This window comes from Vicugna pacos, chromosome 30 (genome assembly GCF_048564905.1).
Source record: "Vicugna pacos chromosome 30, VicPac4, whole genome shotgun sequence".
NCBI classification, from domain to species: domain Eukaryota; kingdom Metazoa; phylum Chordata; class Mammalia; order Artiodactyla; family Camelidae; genus Vicugna; species Vicugna pacos.
Window position 1 is genome coordinate 23,036,961 of NC_133016.1, and position 21,439 is coordinate 23,058,399.

Below are 21,439 nucleotides of genomic sequence, written 5' to 3' on the forward strand. Positions count from 1 at the left end.
CCGGCCCGCCTTCCCCTTCCCTTTGCTTTGGTGGATTTGTTTTAGTTGCTGCCAAGGGCACCCATCAGAAACCATGGGAGGTTTGCCTTTGGGGAGGGCTGTGTTTGGCAGACAAGTCCCAGCAAGCTTTCTCGTAACTCTGGCCCCAACAGGCCACAGGATGACCGTGGGTCTGAACGGTGCTTCTCGAGAGCCACGGGCCCATACACTTGGGGCAGGGTCTGAACCCGGAGGCAGGCTTCCTCCTTCCGGCCCTGGCTCTGCCGCACAGGGCTCTGTGTCCATAGGCAAGGACTTCTTCCCTCCAGCTCCTCACTGTTCTCATTTCTAAAATGAGGGTCTTGAGAGGTGGAGCAGGGCGATGAACTTGGAGGTTCTTTTCAGGCCTCCCATCTGTGACTCTGCAGGGAGCCCTCTGGGACCAGAGCTGCAGAATTCCAAATGGCTGTTGGTGGGCCTGCCTTCTCGTGGCTCCTGGGCCTCTCCTGCAAGCTGCTCGGTTGTCATTACCAACTTGGCAGCATGGAGGGGTGTGCAGTGAGTGTCCCCATGTCCCTCGCCCTGCCTCGGTGGGATCAGGAGAGGGTAGACTCCAAAGGCAGAGGATGGCGAGGAGAGGCCAAGGGGAAGAGTGTCACCCCACCGGGTCCACACCACCTGGAACCCCTGCAGCCTTGGGTGCATCCCTCTCACGGGCCAGTCCCCTGCATCTGACTGGTTATTCCCTGCCAGTTATGCACAAGCACTGGAATGGAGGTGGGGGGTACAAGAGAGATTCAAGGCCACTTTTGCCTTCAAGGAGCTCAGTCTGTGTCCTTACCACTGCTTCACTAATTAATACACTTATTGAGCACCTATTATATACCAGCCCTGTGTTTACCTCTTCCAAATAGATCAGAAGCATGTGGAGTGGGTAGGGGTCATGGCCTGTTTTTTTTTCCCCCATCCTATCCCCTTTGTTATAAAATACCTGCACATGTGGTGGTTAAGGGCACAAACCCTAGAGCCAGACTGCCCAGGTGTAGATCCTGATGGTCTCCCAATTACCAGGCTCAGTTTCCTTGTCTGTAAAATGGGAATAATAATAATTCCTACCTCCTGGGGTTCTTCTAAGGATTCAAAAAATAATTAACGTTTTTAGAACACTTAGCACAGGGCCTGCCATGTAGAAGGTGCCTGAGAAATGTTTGTAAATAAAATACTTACCAAGGTGAATGGAGCTGACCTGCTTGCTTCTGGTCCAAATTTGTCATCACAAGAAAGTAACACGGATACACCATCCTTCCTACTCTAAATCATGTGTGAACTGTTAATTTTTTCACTGAGCTCTGTGTTCACAGACAGTGCAAAGGTGAATTTCATCACAGCTAAGCTCAACTCTCCTAAATTCCAAATCAGTAAGGTCCGAGTTCATGATCTTGTACTACAACCAAAAATATTAATCATTCATTTCATCCCATTTCTTCTCCAAATACTTTATTGAAACTGATAATAGTAGACTTGTATTTCTCCAACTTTTGCTCTTCCCGGCCCCATGTACCAGGGCAGGACCCCAGAGAAGCACAGGTCCCACAAAGCCCTAGGCAGCCCAGAGCTGGGAGTGGGGGCCTCCAGTTCCGAGGTTCTGGATTTGTGGGCCATGGTCTCCTAACACAATGCCTGGCGGGGACCCAGGGTAACAGGAGCCCCTGCAGGAACAGACATGCCTTGGTTTTTTGCAACCTGTTCAGATATCGGCTGAGGACAGTGAATGGAAAAGAGTCACAACATTAATCACTCTGATCTGGAGTTGCCGATTTGGTTCATGCTTAGACCCACCTCCAGACCCGCAGTCTCCTCAGGCACAATGACTGGGCTTGAAGTGACCCGAGCTGATGCCAGGCTCCTAATGGTGGTCACCACTAGCCAACTACCCCGGAGAGACAGGTCACTAGCACACTCTGGGAGAAGCAGCTGGGGTCCCAAGCCCGGGGGAATCCGGGGGTCTTCTAACTTCTCTCCAAAATGTGTTTCTCCAGCTTCCTCACTGAGAGCTCACTCATTCATCTCACCAGTATTTACTGAACATCTATTCTGTGCCACACAGGTGCTAAGTTAGGTCCCCAACACAGAGCTACCCTAAAACAAATACACACTGGGCTGGGACTAGGAGGTGGGTTGGACTTCCAGCTCTACCACTAACAAGCTGTATGACAGGTCACTTCCCTCTCGGGGTCTCAAGGGCCTCAGTCGATAAAAACCCAGGACTGGGCTGAGAACGCCTGTGGTCCAGCTCTGTTAAAGATCCTGGTTATTTACTCTGTTAGACAACACGCCTGATGTACGGATAGTGGCCATCTCCGTCAAAGAGCTCCCAGCTTGCAAAACACGCCAGCTCAGCAACCCTGAAGCTCTCCTTAGCCACAGGGCTTGGTTCCTGGTTGCTCCCTGGAAATATAAGAACTAGCAGCCTTGGGGATGAACTGGAAGTTGAACTGACCACAGGGACACACAGGGGCAGGGCAGCGGAGGGGCTAAGGGGGGCTGTGGTGGCCTTCATGATGGGATCTGAAGGATCCCTGGAAGACTTTTAGTGCCCCCAAATAACCCTTCTCCCCACTCTGGTGTCTTGCCTTTGGGGTGTTACCATTTGAAAGTAACTAGGGTGTGTGTGTGTGTGGGGGGGGTGTCACTGTTCCATTGCAGGAATCTCTGGCAAAATGCAGACATTAGAGACAGGGGAGGTTCTTCTTATTCCCCTAAGGTTGCCTGGGTCTTCCCTCCATGCCAGCAGGGGCCTGGAAGCCTGTGGTCACTGGGTCCCTGGGGCCAGAAAAAAGGGGGGACCCTGAAGGGGCCTCATGGGGGCTGGGGGTAGGGGAACGGGAGGGGAGTGGGAGCGCGGGTGCAGGGCAAAAGAGGGCATGCACAGGCTCTGAATTCTCGAGGAGGGGTGGGGGTGGGAGCGTTGAGGGCAAGCGCTTGGTGCCTCCCTTTGGATAGCCGATTCCCCAGAGGAGCCAACGCAGAGAGGGGAGGGCGGGGAGGGCAAGTCAGGAGAAAGGGTGGGGCGGGGGGGCGGGGTGCGGATACACAGAAAAATTCCAGAGTGTGGGGAGGGTAGAGGGTGTTGGGCAGCACCCCAGTTAGCCCGGCCCACGCCCCTCGAGTTGCCCGGCCGGTACAGACTGGTTCGCCCACCTTTCCCTCCCCGCCAGCCCCTCTGGCCTGATCCCTGAGAAAACAGAACCAAGAACGTGATGCAACCACCGCCGCTCCGCCCCGGCCACAGGCTCTCCGGACTCAGAGCCGCCTCACCGCCCGCAGCCCCTTTCCTCCTCCAGCGCCCTTCCGCCCCCGCCACCCCAGGGCCGCCTCCCAGAGCCCCCGCCCAGGTCCTGCCCTGGTCCCCGCCCCTCGCGGGCGTCCCCGCCCCTCCTGGACGCCCCGCCCCGCTCCCCTCTGCAATTCCCGCACCCTCTGCTTCGCGGGGGTCCTCGCCCTTCTCTGGGGCATCCTGGCGCCCTCGACCTCTCCCTTCCCCTCCCCGGCCCCCTCCCGGCCTCTACCCCGCCTTCTCCGCGCCCCTCTTCGCGGCCCCATCCTATTTCTCCCGGCCTCTCCTCCGCATTCTCACCCTGCCCCAGCCCGACCTCATCACCCGCCCTCCTCCCCTGAAGGCCGCGGCGCCTCCCTCGCCGTGGTTAACGCCGGAGAGGCCGGCGCCGGCCCCGGCGGGAACTGCACTGACCCGAGAGAGGGGATGGGGGTGGGGAGGGGCCGTGAGGGGAGAACGCAGAGCCGGACCCCCGCCCCTGTTGCCCCATCGCCTCACTGCCCGCCCACCCCCTTGCCAGGCTTGGTGCCAGGGCCCAACGTGGGCCAGGCAGGCAGCCAGCCGGGCTGCAGCTATCAGCTGGGTGGAGGGCAGTGCCAGCTGCAGGCGTCTCTGAAGCTCAGACACCACTCCCACCAGCCCTAGCCCTCCCTCCAGCAGCACCTTCTCCCTGAAACCTGGAGAAGGCAGAAGACCCCAGTTCACTTTGAGATCTTGTTACAACAGGGAGGCCAGGGGCTGAGCCTCATAATCAGAACTAGGCTGAAGCCCAGCTCACTTATTTTCTGGGCGGCCTCAGGCGAGTCACTTCTCTCTGCATCAGTTGTTGCATTTGTAAAGTGGAGGTAATAATAGTACCCACCTCATGGGTGTTGTGAGTTCAAGAGTTTTGGGAGTGAGATGTGGGTTTGAATCCCAGCCCTGTCACTTAGCAGCGATGTGATCTTGAGCAAGTTATCTGTCCTTTCTGAACCGCAGTCCCCCAACAGTAAAACTGACAGTAATGCCCACTTTGCAGAGTCAGTGCAGGAAATAAACGAGGTAATGTAAGGAGAGCGTCTGGGGCAGTTCTTAGCACATAATAGGTACCTCTTAGTCAATGGGAGGCATGGGGTAGGGGGATGGAAGGAACTGCCTCAGTGTCTGCTATGTGGGAGCTCTGGAGAGATGAGACTTAGGTGAAAAAAATATCACTAACTCAAGGGGATCAAAGCTCAGTGCCAAATCCAAAGTCAGGAGGAAGGGCTTTGGGAGGAGGTGTGCCCTTAGCATCCATGAGAACGAATAAACTGCTAAGGATGGAATCCCAGGCATTGGTGGGGATGCTTTGAAACAGGGATGGAGGGGCAGCCCTTTCCCACCAGGATCAAGGGAGCAACCACGGGGCTTGAGAGGGGACGCAGTTTCTCCAGAATGACGGAGGTCAGCATCTGCTTGACGGGGGAGGCCCCAAAGACAGCTTAGTCGTCTCTCTCCCATCCTGACAGGAGAAAGAACTAGAAGGACAGTTGGAAAATGAGACCTGAGCAATATCTCCACCCCTTTCAATGGCTGTGAACGTGGCAGAACGTCGTTGCCACCCTCGGCTATGGCTGTGTGACCCTGGAACTGGTTCCCTCATCTGCAGAATAACAAGGATGCTTTCTAGGCCCCCTTGGCTGCACCTCTCCACCCTTCTTGAAAGCAATACTTGCTCTGACCTGTAGGAATGTGGGGGAGAAGCTGCTCCTCCTTGAAGGTGCAGGGCTCAGTCCTGTCAACCAGTCCACGAGCTGGCTCTGAGCCCTCTTTGGAGGAGCAGGAATGTGGCGGGGCTGCACCCGGCCAGCTCCCTGAGGCAGGAAGACCAGCTGTCCCAGGGAATGTGACTCTGAGCTGGAAGGAACCTTGCAAGCAGGCGTCCAGCCCTCTCACTTATAGACCCGGAAACAAAAGCCCAGAGAAGGAAAGGGACTTGCCCAAGTTCATGTGTCTCTTTGGGGGCAGCGCCGAGGTTCAGCCCACTGTAGCAGACTGCCTCCAATTAATTCGGTTCCCAGCAACCACAACAAAAGACCCCAGTAAGCTGATGACTGAGGCCAATCAAAACCTCTCTGAGTTCCTTTCATGAAAGAAAATGAAAAAGGCATTCACTTTACTACCAGGTAAGAAAATGTCTCTCCGAAGTGAGTGAGCAGGACAGCCAGCCCACCCAGCCCCCGTCCGAAGCTGGAGGGGTGACCAGCAGGGCAGGGGCTCCTGCCAGGCGGGGGGCATTTGCTCCTGTGATCAGCACTGCAGGCTCCCTGAAGAGAGCCCAAGGACACGGAGCTTGAATACTAATATGCATTTTTATTCTGCAATAATTTTCATACTGAGTTCAAGAGGCACCGGCTCCAAGTACATAAAACCAAATCAAATTAAATTAATTGATTTTATTGAAACCTGCTGCAGTGGTATTCAAGCCCACAGCCAGGGGCACGACCCTCGTGAAATACCAAAGGGGCTTTTGAAATAATTAAGTTAATCACACCCTGGGTTGTGCACAAGGGCTTGCTCCTGTGCTCAAGGCGGGCACATGCCCGCTCACTGCCACTGGTGACAGGACCGCAAAGCGAGGGGCTGCCTAGGGGAGCGGAAGGCCCACACCTCCCATTCTGGGGGAGGCCTTTGTGCTCTTTAGGCAAATACACACGCACACGCACACAGACACACACGCTCACCAGCTAGAACTTCCTTTTCCCTCTGCCTACTTACGTATGGTCCAGGCCAAGTGCTCTCCCCCTCCTCCTCCCTCCTCCCCTCCCCCTCCTCCCCTCCCCCTCCTCCCCTCCCCCTCCTTTCCTGACCCACCAGGACCCATCCAGCACTTACACCCATGTCCTTGGGTGATGCACTTTCTGGTTGCCTGTTCTTGCACGAGGGGCTGTTTTGTATCACTAAGCAAAAGATAACATTCCTCTTGAATGCAGAGAATGGGCCTTGGCCTTCTCTGGAACTTTCAGGAAGCTCAGCAGAGTACTCTGCACATGGAAGGGACTCCAAACATTTATTAAGCACCTGCTGTATGCTAGGCACTGGTCAAATGACTTTGCACACATTAACTCATTTAATCCTCACCACGACCCCCTGTCCCCATTCTAAATTGGGATCATTATTGTCCTTATTTTACAGGTGAAGAAACTGAGGCACAGAAAGTTCAGGTAACTGGTCACCAAGGTCACCCAGCTGGTAAAGGGAGCACAGCTGAACTGCTTCTCAGTAAATCTGAAACCAAACAATTCTCTAAGCCCTGTTGCTGATGGCTTCACCCTGTCTATTTGAAGATTTTCTTACAAACAAGTAAGGTCACAAAATTCCATTGTCCCCGGTGGAAGGGACACTCACCAACCCTTCATTTCATAGAGGAGGACATTTGCAGACCTGCCAGGGGAAGGTTCTCATGCAAGGTCACATGGCAGTTCAGAGGACAGAGTATCCTGTTGGCCCCGGACTCTGAACAGCTCTGGCCAGGGCAAAAAGTTACTGATGATTCCAGTCACTTCTGTCCTGGGGGCTATCACTCCCAATTAGGCTGTCCTTTAGGGAAGACGATGTGTGCCCAGGGATGGAGTTGCCCATTTTCTGTGACCTTGTGCATATTCAGGGACAAAGCAGGGCAGAGTGGGGACCTGGCCCTTCAGGAGTCACACCCCACACCACAGCCTCATCAGGACCTGCTCCAGCCTTGCCTCAACCTGCCAGGACACCTTAGGAGACAAAGCCTGCCGCTCTACCTCTGTTGCACAACAGGCTTTCCAAGTCCCCCACCCCAGCCCTGTCCCCACTTACAACACCTCCCGCTACCCTCAAGATTAACCTCAAAACGGAGCCCCGGATGCTGGCCGCGCACAGCCCCTCCCCGCCTCCGTGAACGCGAGCTGCGTCATAACAGTGATGGACACAGTCATCATAACCGTGACGGCGACTCCTCCTAGGCTGTGTCGCTCTGTGCCAGGCACACATCTAATCGTCCCACCACCTCACGTTACAGGTGAGGAAACTCAGGTGAAAGGAGCCTGCTTGCCCAAGGACACAAAGCTGGCACCTGGCGGGGCCTGGATTCAAAGCCAGGCCTACGGCACACCTGCAGGCTACATCTTCCCCACCTTTGTGGACTGATATTCTTTAATTGCCTCTTTATACGAGAATAACTTTTTAATTGTGGTGAAATCTATATATAAAATGAAAGGTGGTATTTTGACCGCGTGAGCGCACAATTCAGTGGCATTAATTATATTCGCAGAGTTGTGCCACCATCATCACTATTTCACTATTTCGAAAATTTTTTCATCAACCCGCACAACAGCTCTGTATCTATTAGGCAGTGACTTCCCAATGCCACCCCCTCCACGCCCCTCCCACCCAGCCAACCCCTGCTAACTTCTCATCAACCTTTCTGCCTCTGTGAGTTCTAGATATCTCATGTAAGTGGAATCATACATTTGTCCTTCAGTTCTCTTAAATAGTAAGCCAGACTCTTCAACTTTTTAGGCCCTCAGTTTCTCACCTGCCAAAAGGACACAAGGACCCTTGGCCTGCCTCCTTCCCAAGGATGCTGTGGAAATGTGAATTCCATTCCAGCCTGGGGGGTGGGAGATGTCATCAGGGGAGCACCAGTCCTGTGGAGGTGCCACACCTCCGGCTACTGAATGCAAGAAAGGCCTTCTCCCGTCCTGAGCATTACTAAGGGGACCAATGAAGCAGCATATTGGGGATAGGGGTACAGGAGAAAGCAGAGGCTCTAGAAGGGAAAGGAGGCAAGAGGGGACCCCAGCACCTCTGGGGGCCTGGGCAGTGCTGTGTTATCATAGGGTGGGCCTTGGGTGGTCCATAGGGAGTACTGCATCCCTGGGGAGAAAAAGGGTGACCCAGCTCAGGCTCACCTGCCCCCTCCCACTGATTAGGGGCCCACAGCCTCTTCAGCTCCTCTCCCTCACTCCTCCCTGCTGTCTGCCCCACCCCGTGGTCCCCGCGGGGCAATCTCCCTCCTACCTGAGGCACTACTCATGCAGTCCCTTTCTTGTGTGCTCTGTCTGCCAGTGCCCCCAGCTCCTCCAAAGAGCATTCCCGCCCCTGGTGGTTCCTCTCCAGCTCCACAGGCCCTTTTCAATCTACATCACGTGATCCACCGCACTGGGGGACACTGTCTCCCGGGGCACGCCCCGTGGAAAGCGTTCTGCATTGGAGTCCTGCTGCTGCCATGTTCTAGCTGATCTAGGACCCACTGCTCAACCACTCTGAGCCTCAGTGCTTCATCTGTAAAATGGACATGAAAATGCCTGCTGCCTGGGCGTTGTCCTCAGGACAAGGAGAGTATGTCTGTGGCTTGTAACTGGGGTATGTGGCTGAGCTGCTCCAACACACAGCATCCCACATGGGACATCTTCCTGATGCTCAATTCTACTCAACTGTTTGGGGCAAATGCATTCTTTGATGTTAAAGAAAAGAGAGAGATGATTCTGGATAAAATAGAAGAACTTGCATTGCTTTTAAAAGACAAAATGGGCAACTTTCAGGGCATTTCTTGCTTTCTGGGAGCCTCGTTAGTGATGCTCTCGGAGTCACAGTCTGCACGGCCCACTGTGTTTGGAGTGCTGCTGGGGTAAACTGGTGAGGCCATGGCTAGGTCGAATGCCTGGCACTTGTGGTGTTTCCCCCAATTGTCACTGGGGGGACAAGTGTAAAGCAGTGGCACTGTAAACCCTCTGGTTGGTATTGTCACTTGGTCTCCCTTGGGAGAAGCAAAGCATTGGGTGGGAAGCACGTGGGGCCACAGTGCCAGGAGAACTTTTGTCTCTGCGGCACCATCGCAGGCTGGATGTATGTCCTTGGACTTATCACTTAACCTTTCTGAGCCTGGGTTTACACACCTATAAAGTAAAAAAAAAAAAAACCAAACATCCTTATAATTCAGTATCAAAAAAACTCCAATTTAAAAATGGGCAGAGGACCTGAAGAGACAGTTTTCCAAAGAGGACATACAGATGGCCAACAAGCATATGAAAAGATCCTCCACATCACTAATCATCAGGAAAATGCAAATTAAAACCACAGTGAGATAGCACCTCACACCCGTCAGAGTGGTTATCATCAAAAAGACAGGAAATATCCTCGTGTTGGCGAGAGTGTGGAGAAAGGGAACACTCATGCATTGTTGGTAGGAAAGTAAATTGGTGCAGCCACTATGGAAAACAGGACAGCGGTTCCTCAAAAAATTAAAAATAGAAATACCATATGATCCCACAACTCCACATTTAAGTATTTATCTGAAGAAAAAGAAAAATGCTAATTCAGAAAGATGCATGCACCCCAGTTCTCATTGTGGCATTGTTTACAATAGCCAAGATACGGAAGCAATCTAAGTGTCCATTAATAGATGAATGGATAAAGATGTGGTGTATATATACAGTGGAATATCACTCAGCCACGAAAAAGGAAATCTTGCCATTTGTGACAACATGGATGGACCTAAAGCATATTATGCTAAGTGAAGTAAGTCAGACAGAGAGAGAGAAATACCATATGATTTCACTTATATGTGGAATCTAAAAAGCAAAACAAATGAACAAACAAAACAGAAACAGACTTACAGAGAGCAAATGGGTGGGTTTCAGATGGGACGGTGTTGGGGGATGAGTGAACTAGGTGAGGGAGGTTAAGAGGCATAAACTTCTAGTTATAAAATATATAGGTCACAGGAGTGTAATGTACAGCATAGGGAATATTGTCAATAACACTGTAATAACTTTGTATGGAGACAGATGGTAGCTAGACTAATTGTGATGATCATTTCATAGTGTATAAACTGAATCACTATGTTATATACCTGAAACTAACATAATATTATAGGTCAATTATACTTCAATAAAAAAATTAAAATTAAAAAAAAATGTCCTAACAACAGTTTCCTTGCGGGATCTGCAGATGACATCAGACATGTTGGAGGAAACGGAGCCATGGTAAAGAAGCATTAACTTCACTGCTCCCCACTGCAGGTCAGTGAGAGAGGTGGGCAAGTCAGGCACTTTGTGAGCAGCGCCTGAGTGTAAGGTGCTGTGACCATAGCCCTCTGAGGCAGACAGGGCAGGGGTTGTGCTCACCCCTCCGGAGATCAAGATGGGGACCTGAGGCTCTAAGTAGAGCTGATCCTGGAGCCACCTCCGACTCCCAGTGGATGCTCAGTCTTCTCCCCAACATCCTTCTAATATTCAGCACTGCCCAGGATGAAAGGAGGGTTCTTGGTAGGCAGTCAGCTCCCCGTCACCTTCTATATTCAGGCAAAAGTGGGAGAGTGGAACCTGAGCCTGGTGATGGACCAGTCAAGTGATCTTTGAAAAATCTCCTTGAATTCCCGAGATTCTGGGATTCTAGCTGGCAATCAGATTGGAAGGGGCTGCAAAGGCTCTCATTTTATATTTGCCACATTTGCTTATTGCATTTCACTTGTCGCTTCTTTCCTGAAGAGTCTGGTCCAGAATACCATGACCAGGAGGAGCTTAAAAAATACTTGGCAATGGTTTTGGTGAAGTGGCCTGGGAAGCTGCTGTCTTCCCTGGAACAAACTCTTTGGAACTCAGCCAGCGAAGCCACAGACACTTATTGGCCACCCCTCGTATACCAAGCAGGGAGGTGGCTCAGCGGCACTGTCCTCACTGAATGGGAGGAAGCTCTCGATGCTGTGTCCCCACTGCCCAGCCCCGACCCCAGACAGCCTCTTCCTCCATCTTCAGGAGGATCCAAGTCCAGCTCAGCCCTGCCCCTCTCTGGCTCACTGAGCCCCGTTCCACCCTTCCACCAGAGCTGTCTGTGCCGGCTCCCTGCACAATGGCCATCCGGAGGGAGCCCTGTGTCCGGTCCCTCCTTGGCCGGAGGCAAAGTCCGGACCCTTCCTCCACCCTCCCAGGCCTCCCACCCACGCCTGAATCTATACTTTGAAAACTTCCCATGGACTAGTGATCTCCAGGCCACAGCCGCACACCACCCTTGCTTCCCCTCCCAGTCCAGGCCGCCCCTCCCATGGGCTCCAGCCTACCCGTTTCCTCTGCCCTTTTCACCCTTTGGCGTCAGGACCAGCTATTCTGAGCTTTGGCCCAGCGCCTTCCCCTGCCAGCTGCTCCCTTACCAGTCTTCCATTTCTTGCCTCTTCTGTCTGGAGTGGAATGTTACTCAGCCCTGCCAGCAAAACGCACCCTGAGAGCGGGTGGTACTATGACACAGGAGCGCCAGCGGCAGCAAGATTCCGCGCAGAATGAAGTGCTTGGGTACCTGTTTGGAAATGTTAAATACAGGCCACTGCATTGCTGGGTGTGCGTGCGCACACGCACAGGCGCATACATCCGCGCAGCCTCCCCATAAGACTCTGGGTCTTCCCAAGAAGCTTTTCCAAGCAATCTTTCTCCCCCTCACCCGAAACGATGAATGAGTAAGGATAAGCCCCAACAGGATTAATAGTCCTTTTCTGGTTACCTAAGCTTCTTGCTTCTTTTATCACCCAGCAGCCGCTGGATTTCAAGGTTTCTTTGAGAAGATGCTAGAGCAATTACTGCGGATCTTGGAAAATTACACTGAATGGTAATGTTTGAAAAGATAATTTTCTGTAGTCGGCTCCGTGTAAAGTTTCCCATAAAAGCAGCAACTGGCAGATAAAGGTGCCGCCCACATAAAACAGTTTTCATCGATTTTCAGATCTCTTTCAGAGAGTAGGGAAGAGAGAAGGGAGGACAGGGGTACGAAAAGGAACAAGTTCCTGTGTCTTGATTTGGCCTTGGTGACCAGGAAAACATACTCTGAAGGTGTCACAGTCAATCTTGGATTCGCTGAGCTTATCAACCAGGCCTCAACCTGTGGGGGAGCAAAGGATGAAGCCTCCCACAGAACCTGGGTGCTGGGTGATGTGTCTGGGATGAGGGAGCTGGTGAGCAGCAGCCCAGGTCAAAGGCTTCTTGCAAAGAGACCCTCGGAAAATGTTTGCTGCAAGACAGCCTTCCTGGATATCTGCACCAAAGCTTTCGGATCCTAGAGCTCTGGCAAATTTGTTTTTGACAAATATATGGTCAATGTGCAGATTTTCCTAAACATGACACAAAACCCACAAACCGTAATGTGATGGATGGTGATCTGTAGACTGTAGCCCGGAGATCACTTGTTCATTTCAAAAACGAGTTTTAATTAGATAGAAGTTTAAACTTTTATATGACAAAGATACCACAATTCATTTTTTTTCTTTCTTTCTTTAAATTCATTTTTGGGGGTGAGGGGAGGTAACTGGGTTTGTTTATTTGTTTGTTTATTTAATGGAGGTACTGGGGATTGAACCCAGGACCTCACGCATGCCAAGCATGCACCCTACCACTGAGCTATACCCCTCCCCCACAATCCATGTTAAAAGTCAACAATCCAAGTCAAAATTATTTCCACTATATATAGCAGATGTAGGTTTGGACCCATAATATACAAAGAGTTCCTATAAATCAATAAGGAAAAACATGAAGTATAAATGTCCACTAAAATTATTGAAATCTCCCAATCTCACTAATGATTTTTTAAATTTGAAAACCAGCTGTTAGGTGCTTATGAAGAAACAAGGGGGCAGACAGCTTAGTGGAAGGGCTCTAGATTAAAGACAGAGAAGACGTGAGGTCCAGTCATCTGTCCTGTGAGACCTCAGGCAAATCATTTCTCTGTCTGGGACAGCTTTTTAGTTAACATTTTAGTGGAAGTTGCATTAAGGCATGGTATTTATTGGTCTTGTGTCTTTTGCATCAGACATAAAAATGGTTTCTTATACCTTTCCCCTTCTCTGAGCAGCTCCAGAATGTTTATCATACCCTGCTTCGCCGCCCTCTCCACTCTGGAAGATTAGAAACAGAAGTTTTACTGGGTGCCCTTGCCAGCTGTGGGATTTGAGAGGATGGAAGGGAAGTGGCTGAGCCCAGGCCCCTCAGCAGCACCTCGTGTGTGTCACAACTGGCCCGGGGCTCTTGCCCTGTGTCCGTGGGACTCTGTCTGTGCCTCGGGGTCTGCTGGCCAGATGGCTGCCTGGGGGATGGGAAGGGGATGCCAGCAAGGGGCAGACAACAGAAAGGGCAAGTGTGAGGAAAGAACACAGCCTTATCTCACAGCTACGTAACTCTTTCTGCCCCCAAACCAGACTCTATGACTTCATGGGCAGGAGAATGTCTCTGGAGGGGGCAGCGGCCCCAGAGGTCTGCGAGTGTGGACTAATGCCAGAGCCCTGTCATGGTCACTTTTGAACTTCCAGCACCTGGCATCTTGCCTGGCGTGTGGACGGCACAAAATAACACCTGTGGAATGAATGAATGAAATTCACGGATGAGAAAATCAGGGCTCAGAAAGCTGAAGTGGAGCCTCAGGGCTAGACAACTCATTACGTACCCAGAGAGGGTCGTAAGTCTTCTCTCTTTTTTCATCATGGGCGAAATGGAGGGGAGAACATACAGCCAATTATATTGGCCCCTGAAGTCTCATGTTTGCCAGGAAAGTTTCATTTTGCACCTGTTTCCCCTGATAATTATAATAATGCCCACCTTCAGTCTCAAATGATCTGTTCTCCCTGTCCGGAGGGAGAGTGGAGGGAAGGACTCTGTGTCTCCCTGACTGCCTAATCCCTCACCCCTCATTTCTCTTAACTTGTCAGTTATGCAAGTAAAATGTCATTCCATCCTCTATTCAGTGAATGCCCTATTTAAACTGTGCTCAATCCAAAGGCCGCCTTCTCCCAGCAAAACCCATGAGAGCTGAGATCAACCATCAAGGTTGCTCTCACTGCCTACACATGGGGTGATGGGGTTCCTTGCTGCCTAATTGCCTCCACTGTGTCACCACCGAGGAGTGGACCAAGGGCACTGCCTTTGCTGGGTCTGTGCTGGAGCAGCACCTCCCACCCCCAATCCTGGTAACTGGCACCTAGCCTTCCTATTCCGCAGGGGTCCCTGGACCGGTCACGGATGGAGAGGGACACATTCACCACAGCTCCTGCTGGGCCTGGCAGCCTCTCCAGAGAAGGACAGGCAGGCCAAGATGAGAGCTGGGGACCTGAGGTCCATCCGTCTAGAGAAACTTTAGCTTGGGGGTGGCAGAGAGGCTCAGGGAGAAAGAGAAACGTTCCAGGCAAGCACAGCAAACCAGCGGGCAGCCTCAGAGATGAGCATTTTCAGCCACGTTCCGGTTCGTGTGGCTTGGCTATTGGACTGAGGGATGGGGTTGGTCCTCCTCCTGGTCCTCAGATCTTCAGCGATGGCCAGGAGGAAAAGAAGACCATTCACACGTCAGCAAAAGAAGCAAGAACACACATCTATGGAACCTTTCAAGGCCCAGCTCCGCAGGAGTCTCTCCCAGAGCCTTTCCTGGGCTCACCCAGACCGTCCGTGTCCATCCTCTCTGCACAGACACAGAAGACTTGCTTGTGTGCAGGCGCAGAGGCCTGCTGTGGTTGCCCCCTGCCCCTGGCATCTCATGGAGTGGGGTGCTTTTCCACTGCAAGATGGCCTGCCTCCCATCAGGGCAGGAACCCTTCACTTCCTGGCGCTGCACACACCCCAGCCTCAACTGGCACTTGCCCACCACGCAACTCAGAGTCGGGTCTTAGAGCCTGGGGTTGGCAGCTGCCACCCTGCGAGGCCTGCGCCATGAAGCTCCCTTGGCCGCAGCTGAAGATGGCCTGGGGTCTCACTTGCCCTCCCCGAGTCCTGCCTGCGCCTGTGGCTCCCTGGCCTATAGAGCTCCCAGGCCTGGCTCTTCCAGCAGGACAAGGCCGGTCTCCTGGCTTCTTCCCCAGGGTGGCTGATGCCTAGTTTCCCCAAAGGAGGAACCCAGGCCGGCTTTGGCTGTCTCACCCTCTCCTGGAGAGCCCTGGGTGTGACACACTGAGAGCGCTTTGAGATCAGGAGCCCGGCCCTCTGTTTCTTTTGAATTCCTCTCTCCCTGCCAGCCCTCACTTCCTCACTGAGGCCAGCCCTCTACTCTGTGAGGAATACCCCAGAATTCATCCATCTGGGAGCTGATCTCAGCAACTATTTGGCTGGACAGGCCTGGAAAACGCACTGTCCCCACGATGCCTTGAGGGCAGGAGTGCTATATCCATGGCCCCAGCTCCAGCCCCGGCAGGAGGTGGGCAGAGCGGGCTCTCAGCATCACTTTGCAGAACCGGACTCAAGTCTTCACTGTTGCCCTCTGGCTGTGCTGCAGCCCGGTACCCAAGAGGCACATGGTGATTGCCTGTAAGTGTCTGTGTGCCTCCTGGGGACCAGGTTCTGTGCTGGGCACACTGCTTACTCTGTTGGTGCAATGGCCCTGTAAGGCAGATGTGATCAGCCCATTGACTGGATGAGGAAGTAGAGGCTCAGAGAGGTTGAGAGGCTTCCCCAAAGCTGCTCAGCAAATATCCAGCCAGAGTTGAAGCTTAATTCTTCCTGACTTTAAAGACTGTGGTCTTCCCATTCACATCTCAGTGACTCAGTCAATGCTGCTGGTCTGTGCTCAGCATGGGGGGATTGAAAGCTGATTGAGAAGCATCCCCGACTCTCGGACAGTTCACACCGAAATGGGCAGACAGTGCCTACACAACTACCTGGGATGAAAGACAGACATGGCAAGTCCTGCCTAAGATGCTAGAACCTTTGTGTGCAGGCTGCAGGCAGAGGGAGACGCTCATTCGGACTGGAGTGGAGAAAGGCATCTGGGAATACGTGGTGTGGGGTTGGGCCACTAAAGACAGACAGGCTCCGAGCCAGGGACAGAGGCTGAAGAAGCTTAAAGATGGACTTTAAGCAGCTTCCTGGGGGGAAGATGAGGCTGAGGTGGGGGCTTTCCTTAAGTACCATGACGCGCGCGGGTCGTCAGGTGGCCACTTCCACGAGCCGGGCAGAGCCTCTGCTCCAGGTGTCCATCTCTTGGGGAGAGCTTTAGGACCCACGGGCCCCTGCTGGTGTGATTGGGGGAGTGGAGCCCGGCATCTGCATGCCCTCCCTCCTCCAGTGTGGTCTGGGAGATTCGGCCAACCTCCTGGCCTCGAGCAGCAGGAGCCCTGGGGGCGGTGGGGGGTGGGGTGGGTGGGAGAGCAGATAAGTGAGCTCTGAAGGGCAAACTCCAGCCACAGGGCTGCAGACTTATTATTTTTCCCACACACTTGATTGACAGGACACAAGGGGCTGCAGGGGGACGGGCTTCACTGGGCCTGCCGCTGATGCCGGGAAGAGGAGTGAAATGACCGGCCTGGGGCCCTTTGGCGACCCCTTCCCCAGGGATGTGGCCTGGCGGTGGAGAGGGCCGTGGGGCTTGCTGCTGTCTCCCAGCCCCTGTCTCTGGCCTCCTTCTAGGTTTTGTTTTTCCTCCCTTCCGGGTCAGCACGGTTCAGGGAGGAAACACTTGGCAAGGCTCTGGGGATGGCCTCTGGCATTGAAGCTCCTGTGCTTTCTAGGGCCGGGGAGGGTGGGCAGAGTGTGGGGTGGAAGTGAGCATCCATATCGCTCTTGAGAGGACTCGTGGGAACACAAACCCTAACCTACTGTAAGCTGTTAACACACCGTGAGAACCTTCCTGGGCCTCAGTTTCCATTTCTGCAAAATGGACACCTTGACACTGCCCCTGTTATAGTCCTTGAACAATGCCATCTTCCTCTTCCGAAATGGGCACACATTTCTTCCCAAGGTGTGTGAACGGTTAGTTTCCCTCAAGTTTTGTTTGTTGTAATTTTCCCCTCCTACCTTGTGAAGTGAACAGTCCCCTGTGTCAAGGGCATTAGACTTGAAACCTGATTAAGAACATCAGTAGATGCCCTCAAAGCACAGGAAACTCAGGTTTCCTGAGCGTCCACTCCACGCCAGGCCCTACGCCAGCAGAAAATGTTTACATTGATTAGCTTCTACAATCTTGACACCAGTCCTGGGAGACCAGTTATCAGCCCCACTTGCCCCAATTTAACAGGATTTCTTGAATTTCGTAGAGTCCTGCAGTGGCTTCCTACCACCTGGATGAAATCCAGACTCCTCCCCACCCCACCTTTCCAGCACCACGCCACCTTCCGACTCGGCCAGTCCTCCGATGGATGGCACATGCCTCTCCTACTGACTCAGCCAAGGGCGACAGTAATCCCCTGGCCCCATCTATTTACTTCCACTTTTCCTCAAGCCCAGTTCAAGTCCTGTGTCTCCCCAAAGAAGGGCTAGAACCAGGGGAGGCAAGTGAGGTGGGCAGAAACAAAATTTAAGGAGGCCCTGGCTCCTGGGTATCAGCTCTGCACTTGTGCAACCCTGAGAGTGAGGTCTCCTTAAATCTGCCCAATGTGCCTCACTGGCCCACCCTGGTCCCAGCCCTGCCCCATCGTCCCTCTGCCCAGCCCAAAGGATCCGTTAGTCCTCTGAAGTTCCCACAGCCCTCCCTGGTGGACCCTGTCACTAGATTATGTCGTGGAGTGAGATTTGATTGTTTGCATGCGTGTCCATCACTGCAGGGCAGGGACAACTTTTGCTCTGTCCCCATCCCTAAACCAAAAGGGTGCCAAGTCTTTTACATCTCCAACCTTCAGACCACTCCCCCTTTGCACTCTTCAGTCCTCTGCCCATCTGCCTGGAAACTCCAATTTATCTGATGGTTTAATCTTTGCAGTGAAGTATTATATAGCCATTAAAATGATGCTTCAACATTGGCGAATTCTTCTATCACCTGGGTGTAAGAAAAGGCTTTCTAACTATGACTGAAAATCCAGAGGTAATAAAAGATTGATGAATTTTACTGTACTATAATTTTAAAATGATATGGCAAACACCAGAAGTAAAATCAAAGGTAAATAATAAACTGGGAGAAAATGCTTGCCACATATATCATAGATAAAGGTTTAATATCACTAATATATTTTTTAAAACTCTTAAGAATTGAGGGACCAAGAACCCAATGGAAAAGCAGACAATAGAAAACTGGGCAAAAGAATGGAATACTTACCAAATGAATATAAAAATTATCCTTAAATATATGAAAAAATGTTCAACTTTACCCATAATAAGAGAAATGTAAATGAAACCTACATCAAGATACCATTTCATACGCATAAGATTGGTAAAAATTCCAAAACTTCACACTACTTTCTTTGGCAAGGTTTTGAGAAAACAGGTCAGAATATAAACTGGTAAAACCTCATGGAGGATCTGGAAATACCTTATAAAACTATCTATACATTTACTTTTCAATCCAGTAATCCCATCCTAGAAATTTACCCTGAAGACATACTTCCAAGTATATGAAACATATTCACAAGCTTTGCAGCATCATTTGCAATCATAAATATTGGAAACCACCCAATTTGTCATACATAGGAGAGAAGTTGGATAAACTAGGGTATGCACACATGGAATACTATGCAGCTATTAAAAAGAATTAGGAAGAACTCTGTGAATGATACGGAGTGTTTCCCAGGAGATCGAATGCATAAAGCAAAGTATTAAAAAAAAAGTATACATAATATGATATGTTTTGTGTAAAAAAGAAAGGAGATTTTAAAAATGTATATAAAATATGCTCATCTTTATAAAAAAGAAAAGAAGTGGAGGCATCAAACAATTAAGTTGATTTTAGACAAGGGGGGGATGGGGCAGAAGGAACACAGGAGAGAGTGACCCATCTCTTAGTATATTTTTTGTGTAGTTCTGACTTTTGCAAGTATCTAATATTCAACCTATTAAGATAATTTTAAATCAATAAGAATGAGAAGGGAAAAAATCCCTAAAATGAAAAGGAAAATGAAAAAAAAATGAACCTAGCTGTATTTCAAATAAATACTCTAACCACATTGAAGGGCAAGAAAAGAAAAAAGGAAGGAAGGAAAGAAGGACAAGTCCGAGCGATTTATGAGCACAGCAGGGGGGCTGGGGTGAGGGATGGAGGTAGGCTGACGTAGTGCTGTGGGTGAGACAATTCTGACATCATTTTAGATGCAGTATAGGATTAATTAAACACGTAAGTGAATGGTTTAGGGACCCCACGTTTTCACTGTGGAAGAAAGACATATAAATATGGAATAGGGGAAGACAAGAAGCAACCCTGTGAAGTGGATTGGAGGACCAGTCTGGATAATTTCTAACATATGAATACGTAAATGTATGTGCATGCATGTATACATGTATATGTATGTATGAAACTTATGTATATGTTTTATACATACATATATTTCCGGAAAGGGCCAAGAAGCAAAGACACTCAGCAGCAGTGAGCACACCCAGAGCCCAGATTTTAGTCTCTAATACCATCTCCCACTAGAAAGAAGCAGGGCTTCTCAGAGAAATGACTGATTGCAGGACTAGCGCCGGTACAAGACAAGCCTGGAACCTCTTATTGCCTGAGAGTAAGAAAGTGTTGCAAAAGGGAGATGGTGGCATATCAAAATAACATGGGAATTAGATTAGAGGGGGTCCTGTGGGTCAACTCTGGGGTAATTTAAGCACCAAAATAATTGAGTACAGTGAGAAATAATAAACTCTTGGAAAAACAGAAATTCATGAGACAAGTATCAAATAAAGACATTGTACTGCTTACAGTAGTAAATGCATTACTGCTTGCAGTGTAAATAAATTCTATTGCTACAGTAGAATGCCAAGGGCCAGTTGGTAAATATGGAGGTAATGCTGGAGCTGGAAAAGCATTGATCTGCAACAACCGTAGTGTTAACAGCTGGATCAGGCAAGAGTCATCAATGGATAATACATCTGGGGGATATTGATGAGGGGCTGGTACTTGCATGATTGCAAAGTGTCTCCCCAGAGACAGCATACTTGTTACAAGGGAGGAAAAAGGCGATTCTTACATAGTGGAGAAATTGGCAATACCTTGACTGGGAGATGAAACTTAATATCACCAAGGAGGACCAGGGAGTCCTCCCGGTGTGATTGCCTGAGAAGAACTCAAGATTGCCTCTGCAGGATTATACTGAAAATACATAACCTGGCTCTAACGACAAGGGAACATCAGACAAACCCACACTGAGGAACATTTTAATAAACATAAGGGGGCATTTGTATGATTTATAAATCTCGAAGTCCTGAAAGACAAAGAAAGGCTGTGAAAATGTTCCAGATTAAAGGAAGCCAAAGAGACAGAACAACTAAACACAACAGCCGACCCTGGACGGGACCCTCTGTGGAGGGAGTCGGGCCATAAAGAACATCAAAAAGTTAAGTGATGGCACTGGGCCACAACTGGTGGACTGGTGATTAGATGAAAGTGTGCATTAATGTTACGTGCATTGATCAAGCACACTGTGACTATGCCAGCGAATATGCCTATTCTTAAAAGATGCATAACGCGGTACTGACACCCTCTGTAAGGAACACGCTCAAGTGGTTCAGACAAAATGTGTGTGTGTGTGAGTGTGTGTAAATGATAGCTAGAAAGAGAGCACAGATAATAAAGGAAATGGGGTAGAATTTTAACAATAGATGAGTCTAGAATATAAAGATGTAAGGGTCTTCTTTGTGTTTCTATTTTTTGCAGTTTTTCTTTAATTTGAAATTATTCCCAAATGGTCCCAATTTTAAATCTATGTTCCAACATTTGAATGATGTTCCCTTCTCTGCAGGTACAGACCCTCCTCAGTCAGGAGACCCCAGGCAGGCGGCCAGGCCAGGGGGGCAGTTCTGAAATCAAGCCATCTGGGTTCAATGTGGCCTTGAGCAAGTGCCTTTTCTCTCGGTCTGTGCTCCCCCTCTGCAGGCCCATCCCCACCTCGTGGGCTGCTGGATACCTGAAACAGACTATGCTGGACGGCCATCCAGGGGCAAGATCACGGTGAGCTCTGCAGGGAGCAGAGCTGAGAGCTGCCTGCAGTTCCGTGAGCCACGGTCATGGCCTCCCCTCCCCCAGGCCTGTGAACCCAGGACAGGCACTGTCCCGGGCTGGCCTCTGCAGGCTGAGCCTCCGTGCCCTTGCTCTGTCCTTGACCCACACTTTCCTTTGGCTGGCACCTCCTTCAGGGCCCGCTCCTGGTGGCTCTCTTGGCATCTTGCTAGAGCTCCTTCTGGTGAGGGATCAGGAGGGGCGTCGCAGTATGGATTCGCCATGGCCCGGCTCTCCTTTCCAGGGGAACTCACTGGACAG

General features: G+C 50.9%; 1 protein-coding gene and 1 non-coding gene across 3 annotated transcripts in view; both read right to left on the reverse strand.

The window, feature by feature from the left end:
• ZBTB7C (zinc finger and BTB domain containing 7C) overlaps window positions 1-21,439 on the reverse strand; it is a 314,604-nt gene that overhangs the window by 110,623 nt on the left and 182,542 nt on the right. The gene's annotated exons all lie outside the window — the stretch shown is intronic.
• TRNAA-GGC (transfer RNA alanine (anticodon GGC)) lies at window positions 12,632-12,705 on the reverse strand. Its single transcript has one exon. It is a non-coding gene; the product is annotated as a tRNA-Ala (tRNA).